Here is a 17,117-nt window from a genome sequence, read left to right on the forward strand (position 1 = left end):
GTGAAGGAGGTAGCCACCCTGAGCACAAGGTGTTATGGGATGCAATCATCAGTTGTCGATATTGGTCATTGCTGTAGAACTGCTATTCCAAAACAGATGTTAAAACAGTAAATGCGATCATGTCTGAAGTGCTTTGTGGGTTGTGGATGGAAACAACTTATTTCATGTGGTTTGCTACAATTTTAGGCAAAATACTGTTTTGTACAGTTGCAGGGACCCAGACTGGGAAATGGCACTATTGTTCTAGTACCTCTAATGTGCTCATTAAACAGAAACCAGACTGCAGCCCCATACAGCAACAGCAAACAATACTTCTGACACCTGTGCAATATTGTTATAATTTTTACAATAGCACTGCAGTGCCATTTAAGAAAGAATTGGCACCATTAATGATGAATTGTTCCTTCAATTCAAGCAGGTTCACCATAGGCACCCTCTGCTTCTGAACAGTAATCTTGCTTTGATTGCACATTTTACTGCAGTACTATGTTATACATTTTCCCAGAGTAAAACTTTAAACTGCATGCACAGGTCTCCAGACAAACCTGCTGCAGGTGGGACAGCTAAACTGAAAGTCACAAAAAGTTAAGAATTACCTCAGAAAGCAAAAATACTGCTTCCTTTTCTGTCTTCACTAGGTCTGTCTCAGCCTACCATTCTGTGGTATCAGTCAGTAAAACTGTAATCCACTGTCTCTCCTTACCTCCCAATCACCACCGGTGTACCACAAGGCTCTATCCCTTGGTCCCCTCCTCTTTAACATTTTTACCAACACTCTTTATACATCCACACAACAGGCCACCCTAATACAATACGCAGATGAGATGATTACACTCTCAGTTGTACATCTGACAACATGGTACACCTCCAAAAATTACTGTGGAAGTTTTAACAGACACTAAAGCATGGCTTTGTAACTCAAAACCCACGTTCAGTGGAAAAAAGACTAAACTACCGTTTTTTTTCCTGAAATCCCTCTCTTAAAAAAATAAATAAACAAATAAAGTCCTCTCTCTTGATAATACAGCTATTGAAGTCCACTTTCATAGCAAATTATAAGGGGTGATAGTGGATGATAAGCTTACATTTGACAAAATTGCATAAGAAAAACTCATCAAAAACTAGGGATGCTTTAGAGAGCCAAACACTTTCGCACCTACACAACTAAAGCTACACTTGCCACTACTTGTCTCCTTCCCACACGTCTTTATGGCGATCCCTACTAACTGCCACCATTTTTTTAAATTTGCTTCTTCCCCATTCTAAACATCCCATTTACAGTTTCTGCATTTATTTTACAATATTCAGTCCTACAAATACAGTTGATTTAGATTTTGATTTCCATTTTCTACTAATTGTTTTTTTAGCAGCCAACAGAATTAAAATCAGTAAGGCCATAGAAATTATACGCAGTTCAGATCTGCATCCCAGCTCAAAAGAATCATTTTTTTTAGCTACATCTAATTGCTCTGTCAGTATTACTGACACAGTATTCTACAGGGAATTTTTAAAATCTGCCAGCCCATTAGACTTCCAAAAACACATGGTCCCAGTTATCTCTTTCTTCCCCATCACATATATTTGCTATCTGCCTGAGGGAAAATTCTTTGAAGTCTGATTGGAGTACAAAAATACACAAACATTTCTGATTAAATATCCTAAACCTTCTGGACATTGCTGTATACTTAGCAGCCATACATATGTCTTCCCATTGTTCCCTTGTAAACTGCTTTTCCGGCCTCCCTCTTCCCAGTCTTTTCAAACCTCCTCTGATTCTTATAGTTATCATGCAATATTTTATATGTCCTATTAATTATCCCTTTTTAACAGCAACTTCTGTTTTAGATTCAACTAAAATCTCTACTAAAGCAGGTCTTTTACTTATGTCCTCCCCCCATCCCTTTATCTTTGCCTATACTTTGATATCAATCACCGGTAAGGATGGTAGTCTCTAACCAGCAGTCCAAACTTCTTTTTAACCTCGTCACACTCATGTTACCTTTCCTTCTCCATTTACATGCTTTCAATACACTGGTTCCTTTGCCATCTTTCTATCATAAATTCCAACCCATGTTGCCTATTTCCTGTACCCCTGCTACCAGTCATTCCTATTGGCACTGTCTCCTTTCCCCATTCTCATGTTGGTTTACTTCTTAGAATACTTTCTGCAACTTTATGAATGCAATATTCTGTATGGTTGTTGTCATTCTTAAGGATCACCATCTTTACCTTATAGGCCAGTAGGAAGAAGTGCAGGTGAGCACACCCAAATTGTTTTGTGCAAGTAGTGGGGAGGGGGCAAAATCAGAGACAGATTTTAAATACTGGTCTTATAGTTTCATAGATTCATAAATTCATAGACTATTACTAGGCTAATGACCCAAGGGGCCTTTCTAAGCCTAGCCAGGTTTTCCAAAAACAATAATGATGTCCTGCATCCAAATAGGACATTGAGAGCCAAGTATAATAAGCTAACTCTGTCTTTAAGCAACATGGGTGCCAAGCCTGGTATAAACTTCCTATTCCCCATCTACTTATTTAGGTTGTGCTTAAGCTGGGTAATAGATGAACTCAGCTTCACATGGATGTGAAACCTGTTTCATAGGAGGGGCAGTCTCTGGGACACATATCTGAATCTCCAGCATGTTCTGTTTATGTCACATATAAAATTCAGGTCCCTTTACCCTGTATTACTGGTACTCTTTGACTTACAAATATGTAGGAGATTCATAAGTGTGGAGATTGTGCCTTGTAATCCAGGCATAGATCCCTCCTCAGCAATCTATAGAAGACTGAGTAGAGGGAAATGGCTTTAAGGCACTCTGTATAACTTAAAAAGTTGTTGGAATAATTGGTTTTGCATTAGCATGCATTTCCTAAATGACATGAATTGTGAAACTCGAATACCTGTCATCATTAATGACTTCAATCTTCAGTGATTGGCCAGAAACAGACCAAAGTATGTGGCAAAAATCTGGGCATTCTATGAAATACCCTGAATTGCTTCACTGTGTAAATGCTTTCCACCACTCATTTCTAGGAGGAGATCATATGGATAATTAATGCAGGCTACTCCCCCAGTAATCCTCATTAGAATGTACGGTAGGCCATAGTGACTGCCTACCACAGAACTGCCCAATGGAGTGGTGGAGCAACATGGTAGGGCTGTCTCAGAATCAGAAATGATTATTGCGAGGAGTACACAAGTCTTAAACCTTGCAGTAATCTTTCTGAATGCAGCCCTTGTTTTGCCTCATGGAATACTTTAAAATACATTTTGCAAAACAGTGTTAATGTTAGTGTGTATTGAAACAAAAAAGTGTAATTTAAAGCAATATGCCTATTAATTTGTGCTGTGCAAAATACTAAATATTGGCAGTATAAATTTTGAATACTGCAGTGTTACTTTTTGTTTGCGTTTAGATTTTAATTTGTATTGTACAAAACAGTGGCACTGCTGATGTACATTGAGCAAACTCAAACTAGTTTCATGGAATTCATTCCAATATGTATGGTACAGAGATATGTAATCTTATGGGACACATGCACTAGGACTACTATCGGTGGGATTCAGAAATATGGTGAGAGAGGTTGTGCCTTGCCAGCATATATTTATATATTGTGCACCATCAGGCCAGAGTTAGAAAGATTTAACTTTGTAAAAAAGTAGTGTGATGTCATAGCCTGCTCATGGTCAGAACAGGTCCTTTTTTTGAGCCATGATACCCTGAGTAGCAGCCACAGTAAGCGACAAGAAACATTTATAAATATGGTGTTCATGTGTGTACTGATACAGGTCAGTGCATTCACACTTGTTCAGAAGCAGCAACATGGAAAATGCATATAGCACCTTTAAAGGACTAGCACATGGTAGTTTCATCAATTTGTTTGAAAAAAAAATGGAGAACATAGTAGTATAGAAAATTTACGAAAAAGAGGAAAGCAAGCAGAGAGAAGAACAGGGTATATCCTATGGAATGAACACGATGGTGGTGAGGAAGGTATGGTACCATATTTTCTTGAGACAGGTGCCCATTTTTTATATTTAAAGAGAAGGTAAGCTGTGGATGGAAATAAATAAAGTAGAAGGAAGTAAGAGGGTTAGGGTAGGTAGCAGTTAGATAAGACTAGCACAAGAGGTGTTGACACACTGTGGGAGGAGGAAAACAGAGTGCGAGACAACAGGCAAGCAGAGGAAGACAATGGTGAATGAAAGGACTAGACAGAAAAAAAGGTTAGGCACATATAAACAAGGGAGGGAGAACACAGATATGTGGTAAGGGGTGGGTTTACAGAGAAGTGTCACTCTCCAACCTACACCCAGTGAAAAATCAGACCCAACCTTGGACACCATCAGTACTGGGCTCTGGATCTGGTGTTAATGGCAGTGATTGGCAGATATGCAACTCTAAAAGCTGCAAAAGGAACCTCTTCAGGTGGCCAATGTGAGCATCTAGACACTGTTCAGCCAGCTACCTGACCACTTCGGCAAGCTTACTGATGAGCTCTACCTTTTGTTCTTGCCTGGCAGAGTCAATAATTAGAGCCACAGCAGACTCCAATGTTGAAGAACCACCACAGGTAGCATTGTGTGCCTATGCACTTCCACAGCATCAGCTGCAATTTGTAATGCTGCCTATAACTCTGCTATTGGGATGCAGTAGGGGGTGCTGGTGACAGTAAGTGGGTAGGATAGGTTGGAACCACAGGTGGTGCTGTCAATCTATTATGAACCACAAACCAAGCAGCAGGAATATAATAAAATTCCACAACAAAGACCAGATTACCAACTTTAATAAAAGCTGTCAAACTCTAGAGCCTCGGCTTCCAAAAAGCCTTCCAGGAGTAAAATGCAATAGAGACACTTGCCTTATATACAAATAACATGCCCTTAAAGAATTACAATTAATTAATCATTCAATTAAATTAATCATGCAATTAAATTAAATTATATTAAATAGTTCCAGCAGCATTCTGTATTAAGCCCTCAAGGGGTCAATGTAGTTTATTTTAAAATAAATAGAGCTTCTTTTTACAAATGTTTTCTTGTCAAATTCCCATTTGTAGGTAAACATTCTACCTTTTCCAATATAGTTGCTTTTAAACTTCAGGATCACTATTGTGACAATACTTAAAATGTTGGGCTAGAGGGCTTTCAAGTTTCCCAGATTTAATGTCTCTCAAATGTTCTTGTAATCTGGTTTTGAAAGCCCTCTTAGTTTGCCCTACATAAAATAAACCACATTCACATCTAATATAGCAATAACCCACGCCTGGGTGTGTGTAATGTGGGATTTACCCACAGTTGGCGTGGTTTGATCTCGAGGGCGAAGCCCAAGGGACCAAACAAAGCCAACCGTGGGTAAATCCCACATTACCCACACCCAGGCGTGGGTTATTGCTATTATACTATGACATTATTTAAGAAAAGAAACAATTACTTTTCTTAAATAATGGCATTGTATAATGCCTCTTTGCTGCCCTTCCTCAGCTGTCTGGCATCCGCGGCAGTTCTGATGTACTGTGCATGCCTACGCAGTACATCAGAGCTGTGGCCAAAAGCAACGGAGAAAGCAAGATCTCCGTTGCTTTTTTTCTGTTTCGCTATGTTAAATGGGTTTAACATAGCAAGACAGCTTTAAAATAAGCAACGGAGATGTGCACGTTTTGGAATATTAATGGGGGGTCATGGTATAATAGCATATATTACACATTCTGTAGAGCAATAAAATACTCCCCTAGTTTTAAAAGGTATTCCGTTTATATATTCAAATGATTTAATAACATACCTGCAACTAATACACCTATTACTAGGAAAGGTTTCATAGTTACTAATCCCCTGACCTAAAACTTCACTTGGTCTCTTACATTTACTGTCAATCTAGTTGCATAAAACTGAAAATAAATAGAGGAAAAAAAGACAAAGAAACATAATAAACACAAAGCAGAATGAGATAAAGGGATACAATTGCATACAGAATTATATAAGCAGTAAAATACATGATCTCAAAACACACAAAACATAGCAGTAACTCAGACAGGTGTGCAATACCTACAGAAACACATAAAACTTGACCACCTGAGAGGCCCCACTTTTGGAGTAATATAAGTGATGCACATATATTGGATGAAAGCCCCTCAGCTATGCTTTCAATCCAGAACCTACAATTGTTGAACAATAGATGGAAAGGCTGCTACCTGTTAAGCCATCATGGCAGCTGCATGATAGTAAACAAATGTAGACACTTATTAATACACAGACTGTGAGTGTGCTGAAAGGTTTGCTTCACACTGCACACTGTCAGGTAAATTCATGGAAGTATGTAAGTGAAGCAAATGAAACCCACCCAAGTGAGGAGCTTCACCCTCACCAACTCCTAACTAAATATACCAACTCCAAGATTGCACTTTAGTGGAGAAAAGGGCAAAGTTCACCATGGTAGACAAGTGGTTCATTCCCAGAGTTATTTTACTGTGATCTGGGTGTTCGTGAAACTACATCTTTGGCAACTTCGTCTCGTCGTTATGAAGTTTGACAAAGTGGAATTTCGGTATGTGGAAGTAAATCCATACATTTTATATATATATATATATATATATATATATATATATATATATATATAAAATATCTATCTATATATATATATATATATATATATATATATATATATATATATATATATATATATATATATATATATATATATATATATATATATATATATATATATATATATATATATATATATATATATATATATATATATATATATATATATATATATATATATATATATATATATATATATATATATATATATATATATATATGTATATTAGCACAAGTGCTTCCCTATGCACAATAAAAGTTACTCTGCCTTTGACATGTCGCTACAAACACATCAGTTGGGTTGAACTCAAAAATGTGTCAAATGCAGAATAGTATTTTATCTGTTAAGCCTTCCCTGCATCACTGCTCTGAGCAAACACCAATCAGCCAAGAATGACATACAGTACCAATATTTTACCATTGTGAATTGCTACCAGTAGCAGATAGATAATGCATTATCAGAGCCAAGTGGATTACAGTGCCCTTTGAAGATGACAAGAAGATGATGACCCTGACCAACAATTAAATATTTAAATAACTAATTACACAACTACTAATTATAGATGTACTATTAGTATATACACTTAAAACGTATGCATATGTATATCTGTGAATGTGTGAGTGTATATTTGTGAGAGGGTGTAGGATGAAAAACAGGTGTACGCACTCCTGTACCTAAAGAGATGTTCAGACATCTCTAGGTATTGCTCCTGTTTCTTCACAGACAAAAAATAATACAATTGCTGTTCAAGCTGCCTGGGTTACAATATAATTGAAAAGAAAAAAAAAAAAAAAAAAAATATATATATATATATATATATATATATATATATATATATATATATATATATACATACATACTTACAGTACATCTCTGGATCACTTTCATCAACCACTTATTCCCATTTGCATATAAGGTTTGGATAGTACCTCCTCAGGACACTTTGGTGGTGCTTGTCCTATTTGTAAGTCCACAGTATGCCAGTGCCCTCTTATATTGTCATGACAAGACTGTGCCTATCATCTACTTTATACTAGGGGGCCTGATAGGAATCCAAAGGAACATGTTCCCAGTAGTGCCTACTTAGCAAGTTGAAAAGGCATTTTGTCTCTGGGGAACACCAAAGAGCATCCTTATAAGTAACAGTGCCATCAGAGGCACCTGCCATTCCACACATCCCTAGTCAGAGAACGTAGCTGGCATCTGACTCTCATGCTCATTTCCCATTACAGAATATGTTGCACAAGATCACAACACTGAGTACTGCAGGCCTGATAACAGATCATACCATTTTTTTGTTTACTTTTTGTTGAGCAGGTTAGTCACATTCCAAAGAAAAATTGATACTACTAGGAGAAATTTGGACAGGACATAGGAGAACCCCCACTATTCCTTTTGAGAGATGTCATGGTATATTTTTATCCAACTGAGCTACCACCAGCTCAGGCTTATTGGGCATAGTTTTAACATGAAATCCAAAAGATGGAAATCTGAAACATGCAGCCCCCACCCGTAGTGCTTCATCTCAGTGTCAGCTATTTCAAAATGAATGCAATCTCCAGGAGTAGGAACATAATGCAAAGCCGTTTGATCTTCAAGCACCAAGGGTGTGTGCTACCTGTTTGAATTACTGACACCAAGCTTTCCAAGGCAGTGTTTGTTGTGTGCAATATGGCAACCACAGTGGCACTGCACAGCATATGCTTCAATAGCATTACTTGTGATCCAGGATGACTATTATTTTCACAGGCTGAGGATATAAGTTGCATGGGAAACCCATGTACTTTATGCATGCTTGAGCATGTGCAATGTAACTCAGCTGTGTGCAAGTGTGTACACAGTCTTGTAGAACTATCGAAGAGGGTCTTCAGATTGACCGATTCAGAGCCATTCAAGAGTCGAGCCCTCAAGTGCATAATCATCACAACTAAATGCTCAAATATGAATGTTATAAGTACAAGCTGCTGTTTAGAGTCTCGTTGTACTATAGAAGAATTCATATCGATGCAATCAGAAAATGAGCTACAGGTAGACTTCAGTGAAGAATACTATGGAATGCAGAATTCCACCATGCTGAAGGAATATACTCTTTCTTCCTCAGAAGTACTCACAGATGCAGCTATGTCAGTTGCTCATGTTTGCAAGTACATGACAGGAGAATTTATTGCAGTTTCCGACAGATCCTTTTTTAGAGTCAAGCATATTAATAGAGCTAACAGACTGTTTCTATGCAATGGATGTCACGATAAATGGAAGATAGATATACCTAGCAGCAATTGAGCAGAGTAGGTCTTAAAGAAGAAAGCCAGTCTTAAAATGGGGGCTGGATTTCTCACATCTTTACAGGTGAATAGGAAAGGAGCACAGCACATATGGGTGGACTTAAGGAGGGGGTGCACTCGGTCAGCATGGTTACCTGTAAATTTTAAGCCTGTGTGTGATGAAGATTTTTTTGAGTGGTGGATTTATTTAATCGTACTTGTAGATCCAGCAGTGTAAGGTACGGGTGACCTCTCAGTGTAGTATACTGAAAAGGAGGTATAAAGTGAGGTAGAGAGTAGTCATGGCAAGTCAGTACTGGCAGAGCGTCACAATGTTTTACATATCCACAGCAATATGTTTGCCAAGGAAAATTAAGAAAGTGGATTTCCACAGAGGGAAAAAAAAGTCAAAACAGCAAGTTGTGTGATTCAAATAATAAGATGCTACTTGTTGGCCATCCATCTCCAAGGCCAATGGCTCCTCAACCACAATGCTGCCATCTGACCCTACCAAGACAGTGCATAGATGGATTCTGTGGTAAGGTTCAATGCTGTCAGTCTCAGGTCTGCAATTATGAGCATTATAGAGCCACCAACATTACCTTTTATGCATAAAAAATAGGTTCTCTGCCTTCTACAGGAAGGTGGGGCAACAGTTGTGGGACCATCAGTTGAGTTACCAAGTGGGATAACTAGCATATTTGACAGTCAGTGGTGAAGATTGTTTTAACACACTCCGAGCAGAGATTTTAACTGTGAAACTTTCCTTATATTGAACTTTTTATATATAATCACCCTGTAAAATAAATGAAAATATCACAATAAATACAAGGAAAAAAATGACATTACTGTATTCTTTAAAATGGAAAAACTTACCTCTACAAATTGGTGGGTAGCAATATAAAACATTACAATATCTGATTTGTTGCCTTAACTTCCTCATATTTAACAATGACTTTGTCAAAATTTTTCATTACATATTCATGCTCAGTAGACAGAATAGCCAGATGTGCCATTCTAGCTTCACTCATAGTTGATTGAAGAACACTTTTAATTTTAATTTCAAAATGGACTTTCAAAGTATTAAGCAACATGTGCTGAATACTTAGCCCTGGCCCTTGAGCATACCTCTCAGCTGTCCAGATTTATTCAGAATGTCCAAATTTTCACCTCATAAAATTTGTGGGTTTCTGGCTAATAAGTGAGACTGGACTCATAGAATAATGAAATACATTTGTCTTTGAGACTTCACTTCCTTCAGAAAATGCATATTAAAACAAATCTTGCTATTCCAGCAACTTTCTAAGTTTAAACTTTATTAGAGCAATATTTAAAACCTGTACCTATTTGGGTTCCTATCAGCAGACCGAAAACACATGTTTTCGAATGTGTCTTGGTCGAACTGACAAAACCAAAACTGCAAAATATCGAAACGGAAAGAATTTGCTTGGCCGCTTCGGTACTTTGCTGTTTTTGGCACTGTAGTGCAGTCTTGGAGTTGGTATATTTAAGTAGCGGGATGTGGGGGGCCACAGCACCCCACTTAATCTCATGTTTTATTGTGCTTTCCTTTTTTTGTTTTTTTTTTTGTTGGAACAGCGATTTTTTTTCCCTTGGAAAAAAATCGCTGTTCTGACAGTTCGGTTTTGTAAGCTTTCGCTTACATGGGATCGATTAATCACCATTTGCTTACCTAAGCATTTGCTGATCTAATATACACCTCCCATTTTGGGGCTTTGACCCCATTATTTTAGGCTTTTGTCCAGATTTCTTGTGCTAAGAGGTTAAGAATTATGTCTCCCTGACATTGCTTTTATGAGAGACAGAGATATATGTTACTTTTTGTTTTCACTGAACAAGAAGATGCTGATAATATAAATTTGGAAGGTGTGGGAAATTTGCCCCCACATTGAGGATTCAGGGGAGGCAGGAGCCTTGACCCCCCCCCCCCCCGCAAAGAACATTGAAATTTCAGTGAGCCTGATCATCAGGCATTTAATCTTCAGTGAGTCACACTGGAAGGATTTACTAAGTCAAAGTCAAAATCAACATCAAAGCAAACTTTATTGTTGATCAGATATACACAACAGTGCAAGATGAATGAGATTGCGTTGCTTTGGTCCCCATGCAAGACATAACAATGAACACATAGTTTGAATGACAGTAAGATGTACATACTACTCAGGAACAGCTCCTCGTGGTCCTGCAGAGTGGTCCTAGCAGCAGAGAACTGAGAAAAGTGACTACTTTCCTGATTTAAGTATTTTTGCTGTTTTTTTACCTGAAATACCTTCTCTTGCTTACCTTGAACAAGCTTAAACTGTTTTTTAACTGTTTGTTGCATTATATATTATCTGCACTTAAAGTTTCATTTAGTCGAAAATTGGTCGAAAGTTGTTTGTTTGTTTGTTAAATTTAACTGTTGAGGCTGCCCACTAAAGTGTGCTAGCCTGTGTAACTGATTTATTACTGTTTCCTGCTTTTCTGTGTGCTTTCTATCTCAAAAACAAAAAAATATCCTTGTTTTCCCGCCTCTCCTCGACTAGTTTAGACCAGTATACTGGCTTTGCTGTATTCTGGGCTGTGGTGTAGTTCCTGTGTTGTCCATTGCCTTACTTGGATAGAAGGAAGTTTCTTTGCTCACCAGTGGGAGTGGGGAGCCTTGAGCAGCCTATCTGTCCCTGAAGGAGTGACCGCAGCACAAGAGCTTGTAGTAATTGGTTGCTTTGGACCATTTCTAGCTCTTTTGAAGTTCCCTGTTTAAAATCCGCCTCTGAGCGTTTTTTTCTGGCTATACTACTCAGCAACAGCTCCTCGTGGTCCTGCAGAGTGGTCCTAGCAGCAGAGAACTGAGAAAAGCAACTACTTTCCTGATTTAAGTATTTTTGCTGTTTTTTTACCTGAAATACCTTTTCTTGCTTACCTTGAACAAGCTTAAACTGTTTTTTTAACTGTTTGTTGCATTATATATTATCTGCACTTAAAGTTTCATTTAGTCGAAAATTGGTCGAAAGTTGTTTGTTTGTTTGTTAAATTTAACTGTTGAGGCTGCCCACTAAAGTGTGCTAGCCTGTGTAACTGATTTATTACTGTTTCCTGCTTTTCTGTGTGCTTTCTATCTCAAAAACAAAAAAAAAACAAAAAAAATCCTTGTTTTCCCGCCTCTCCTCGACTAGTTTAGACCAGTATACAGGCTTTGCTGTATTCTGGGCTGTGTTATAGTTCCTGCGTTGTCCATTGCCTTACTTGGATAGAAGGAAGTTTCTTTGCTCACCAGTGGGAGTGTGGAGCCTTGAGCAGCCTATCTGTCCCTGAAGAAGTGACCTCAGCACAAGATCTAGTAGTAATTAGTTGTTTTGGACCATTTCTAGCTCTTTTGAAGTTCCCTGTTTAAAATCCGCCTCTGAGCGTTTTTTTGTGGCTATACTACTCAGCAACAGCTCCTCGTGGTCCTGCAGAGTGGTCCTAGCAGCAGAGAACTGAAAAAAGTGACTACTTTCCTGATTTATGTATTCTTCCTGTTTTTTTACCTGAAATACCTTCTCTTGCTTACCTTGAACAAGCTTAAACTGTTTTTTTAACTGTTTGTTGCATTATATATTATCTGCACTTAAAGATTCATTTAGTCGAAAATTGGTCGAAAGTTGTTTGTTTGTTTGTTAAATTTAACTTTTGAGGCTGCCCACTAAAGTGTGCTAGCCTGTGTAACTGATTTATTACTGTTTCCTGCTTTTCTCTGTGCTTTCTATCTCAAAAACAAAAAAAAACAAAAAAATATCCTTGTTTTCCCGCCTCTCCTCGACTAGTTTAGACCAGTATACAGGCTTTGCTGTATTCTGGGCTGTGGTGTAGTTCCTGTGTTGCCCATTGCCTTACTTGGATAGAAGGAAGTTTCTTTGATCTCCAGTGGGAGTGGGGAGCCTTGAGCAGCCTATCTGTCCCTGAAGGAGTGACCTCAGCACAAGAGCTTGTAGTATTTGGTTGTTTTGGACCATTTCTAGCTCTTTTGAAGTTCCCTGTTTAAAATCCGCTTTTGCATGGCTTTGCGCATTTGTGCGCATAGCGCAGCGCCAGTTAAACAAGGTTAAACTTTTTCTGGCTCCGCCAAGTCTGCTCTTCAAATTTTCCCTTAAGAAAGCTCTACTCTTATAATAATCAGTATAATCGCTTTATTATAAGCCTAGCACTTGTTCTCAAAACCTCTCTTCTAAGTAAGCACTCGCTAACTAAAGTAAGCACTACATCTACCCACCTTCCCTGTGAGTACCCACTTCCCTTAAAGGCACAGCACTCCCTTATAATATTCTAGCATGTCGAGTGGTAGATTACTAGCATCCTCTCCGGTTCAGCTGGTTAATCTGGGAATCTTGAGACAATGCTACAATTGCCTCATGTACACAGACAACCCTTTCTTCCTCCCAGCAAACACAAATACATGTGAGAGATGCAACTATATAGCCAAACTGGAGGCTGAACTCTCTCAACTCAGGACTGGCAAGATCAGACAGGAGGAGAAGGTAACCACACACACACCAAACCCAGTCCCACATAGACCTACCACAACTGCAAACCAAACACATAATAACACAAAGACATACTCGGAGGCTCTAACAAAAAACTTACCAAAACAACAGAGGCTCCCAAAGCAGACACCCAAAAATCCACCACCTCAAAACATAACACATGCAACACATACTTCAATAAATCAGTGTGTCAAACAATCACAGCCCTTAAGGCCAAACACCATGCCTGATACACTAGTAATAGGTGACTCTATAGTCAGACACACTGACGTTCCGCTTACCAGGCTGAACAAGGAGAGGGTAACGGTGAGCTGCTTATTGGGAGCTAGGATCCACCACATAACACATGCACTCAGGTCATTCCAACGCAAGTACAAATATGACTCCGTCATTGTCCATGCCGACATGAATGACCTGGGACGTACCTCCCTGGACTACATGAAAAGAGACATAGAGGAGCTATCTGATTATGTAGCCCAGGCTGGTATGATCCTGACCCTGAGCAGCATCTTTCCCTCACCAAGAATGATGCCACAATACAAAGACAAGATGATCAGCTTTAATAATTGGCTCAAATACTGGTGTCATTCTAGGGGGATCCAATGTCTGTCTGCTTGGGATGACATGCTGGACAAGCCACGCTGCTTCGCAACGGATGGCTTGCATCTGTCACCACTGGGCTTCCGGATATTGGCTAAGGCTCTTGCCTCCCCATAGTGCCTTTTTTAGGCAAGGCTCAAAAGACAAACCCACCTCCTTAGATAACAAAAATGGAAAAGAATTAAGGGTAATGCTGCTCAACTCCAGAAGTCTAAATCTCAAGATGCAGGCTCTCAAAGCACTCCTCAGTATGGAGAACATTGATGTCTGTGCAGTAACTGAAACCTGGTTCAAGGCTCCTGAGAGCACCCCAGCACTACCAGACTATGCCTCGTATCATGCTTTTCGGCCCCAAGACTCGGGCCAAACCAAAAAGGGAGGGGGAGTGTCCATATTCATCAAGGACACCCACACCTCCAGGTTAGTGGCAACACATGAAGCATCAGAGACCATCCAGGTGCAACTAACCATAGGCAAAACTGCTATACAACTGGTAGCATGTTACAGACCACCCTCCCAATCTCAGGAACCCCACTCAGCCTTCCTGAAGACATTGGAGGATATGAATGTCTCACCAAACACCATCATATTGGGAGACTTCAACTACCCTAACATAAACTGGGTGCATTATTCTAGCCCAAACACCCTAGCCCAAAGGTTCCTGTAATTCATAAATTCAAATGCAATGGAACAGCTAGTCACCTCTCCCACAAGGGGAGATAATATACTAGACCTGATCATCACAAACATGGGGACAAAGTGCTCCACACCTGAAATATACCCCTCACTAGTGAGATCTGACCACAAACTAATCACCCTGGATATACATATCCCACCTCCACCCCCAGCACAAAAGACTACAGTGAAAAACTTCTCAAAAGCCGACTTTACACTTCTTAAAACTGAGATGGTATCCTTTAAGCCCACTGGGCCAGTGGAAACCACATCCCACAATGCAGAATCCTTCACAAATGCTTTCTACGGACATCTCCAAGAATGCATGGATCATGCAATCCCAAATAAAACCAAAACCCTCTCCACCAAGGGCAGGCGTCCTGTCTGGTGGACCCCAGCCATAAACAAATTGTATAACAAAAGAAGGAATGCACTGCACAACAGAGCAAAATCCCATAAAGAGAAGGCATCTCTGATCAGCACTAGTAGAAAGCTACGTTCTCTCATAAAAATATCCAAGGCCAACTTTGAGAGAAAAATCGCTATGGACACTAAAGATAACCACAAGGCCTTCTTCAGCTATGTTAGAAACCTGGGCAGAAACCCTCAGATATGTTCAGAGTTAGTTCACAATGACAAAAAATACACTGAACCCACAGATATTGCCAACATTCTGGCAGAAAGGTTCAGTGCAATTTTCTCCCCTCCCTCACCCCCAAAAGAAGAAATACTTATCCCAGCTGAATGTAACCTCCCTGTCATCTCAGATGTCCAGGTGAGAACCGCCCTCAGAAAAGCTAAAAACAAAGCATCAATGGGACCTGACGGTATCCCTGGTTGCGTGCTACGTGAACTCCAAGAGGAGCTAAACCCACATGTAAAAATGCTATTTAACCTTAGCCTTACTACAGGATATGTACCTGAACACTGGCATACAGCAACAGTAGTCCCACTCCACAAAGGAGGCACCTCTACAGACCCTGGTAACTACCGCCCCATAAGCTTAACCAGCCTGGTCTGCAAAGCTATGGAAAGAATCATTATGGAACTCATAAACAGAGACACTGGGAACTTACAGAAACTTGATCCCACCCAGTTCGGCTTTGTAAAGGGCAGATCCTGCCTTTTGAACCTGGTTGACTTTTTCAAAACAGTCACTTGAGCCATTGACGAGGGCAAAGCAATCCATGCAGCCTACCTGGACTTGGCTAAAGCTTTCGACACAATACCCCACTCTGGCATCATAGACAAGCTCAACAGCTTAAATGTAAATCCATATGTCACAAGATGGGTGGCAAACTGGCTAAAGGATAGAACCCATGAAGTCAAAATCGCTGGAGCCATGTCAGACTCAAAGCCAGTCACAAGTGGTGTCCCACAGGGCTCTGCCCTGGGACCCATCTTGTTCGGCATTTATTTCTTAGATGTGAAAGCAAACATGGGAGAGTTGTGGCTGACAAAGTTCGCAGATGACTGCAACCTAGGCACCATAGCCGATACACCAGCTGACACATACATCCTACAGAAAGGCCTCACTGAAATGGACAACTGGTGCCGGAGGCATGGCCTTAAACTAAATGCCAAAAAATGTATAGTCATCCCCTTTGGGAAAAACAAAGTACCCACAAATTATCACATAGACAGTAACCCACTGAGTACGGAAAAAGTAATCAGAGACCTGGGGACCCAAGTCCATAGTGACCTCTCATTTGACACCCACGTTGCCAAAGTGGTTAGAAAGACTTTCTACCTTGCCCACCTTATCATGAAGGGATTCACATCCAGATCAAAGGAGGTCATTGTACCCCTATACTCCTCCTTTATCAGGCCCATGATTGAGTACAATGCCCCATTTGGTATGTACCTCACCCGGCACTTGCAACAGCTAGAGAGACCCCAAAATTACCTCACCAAGAGGATCAAGGGTCTCCAACATATGTCATATGCTGCAAGACTAAAGAAACTCCAGCTCTATTCAGTAGCATACCGCCTGCTCAGAGGTGATCTGTGCCTGACGTACAAGGCCATGTCCAATCAGGAATTGATGGACATGCTCCACCTCAAAAAATCCAAATCCATCAGAACCACGAGAGCTAAAGATTTAAACCTCAGCACAAATATGAATAGGACATGCTGGAGGGACAGATTCATAACTCAGAGGCTTCCCATACTCAGGAACAGAATCCCAGTTCATGTTAGGCAGCGCCCCTCACTGACTCTCTTCAAGAGAAATCTTGACAAGTGGATGGGAGATCGTAGGTTTACCCCAGGGGTCATCTCTGTGTCACTACTAGACAGAGGCACAGTAAACTAATTCTATTATGTAAGGGGGTCTTCACTGTGTCACTACTAGACAGAGGCACAGTATTCTAAATCTATACTGTACACTTTTGTACCATTACATGGGGTGGCGAAAGCCACATCACTATGGCTAGGCTTATAAATGC

Source organism: Protopterus annectens, chromosome 5.part1, assembly GCF_019279795.1.
Source record: "Protopterus annectens isolate FY-2018-M chromosome 5.part1, PAN1.0, whole genome shotgun sequence".
Taxonomy (NCBI): domain Eukaryota; kingdom Metazoa; phylum Chordata; order Ceratodontiformes; family Protopteridae; genus Protopterus; species Protopterus annectens.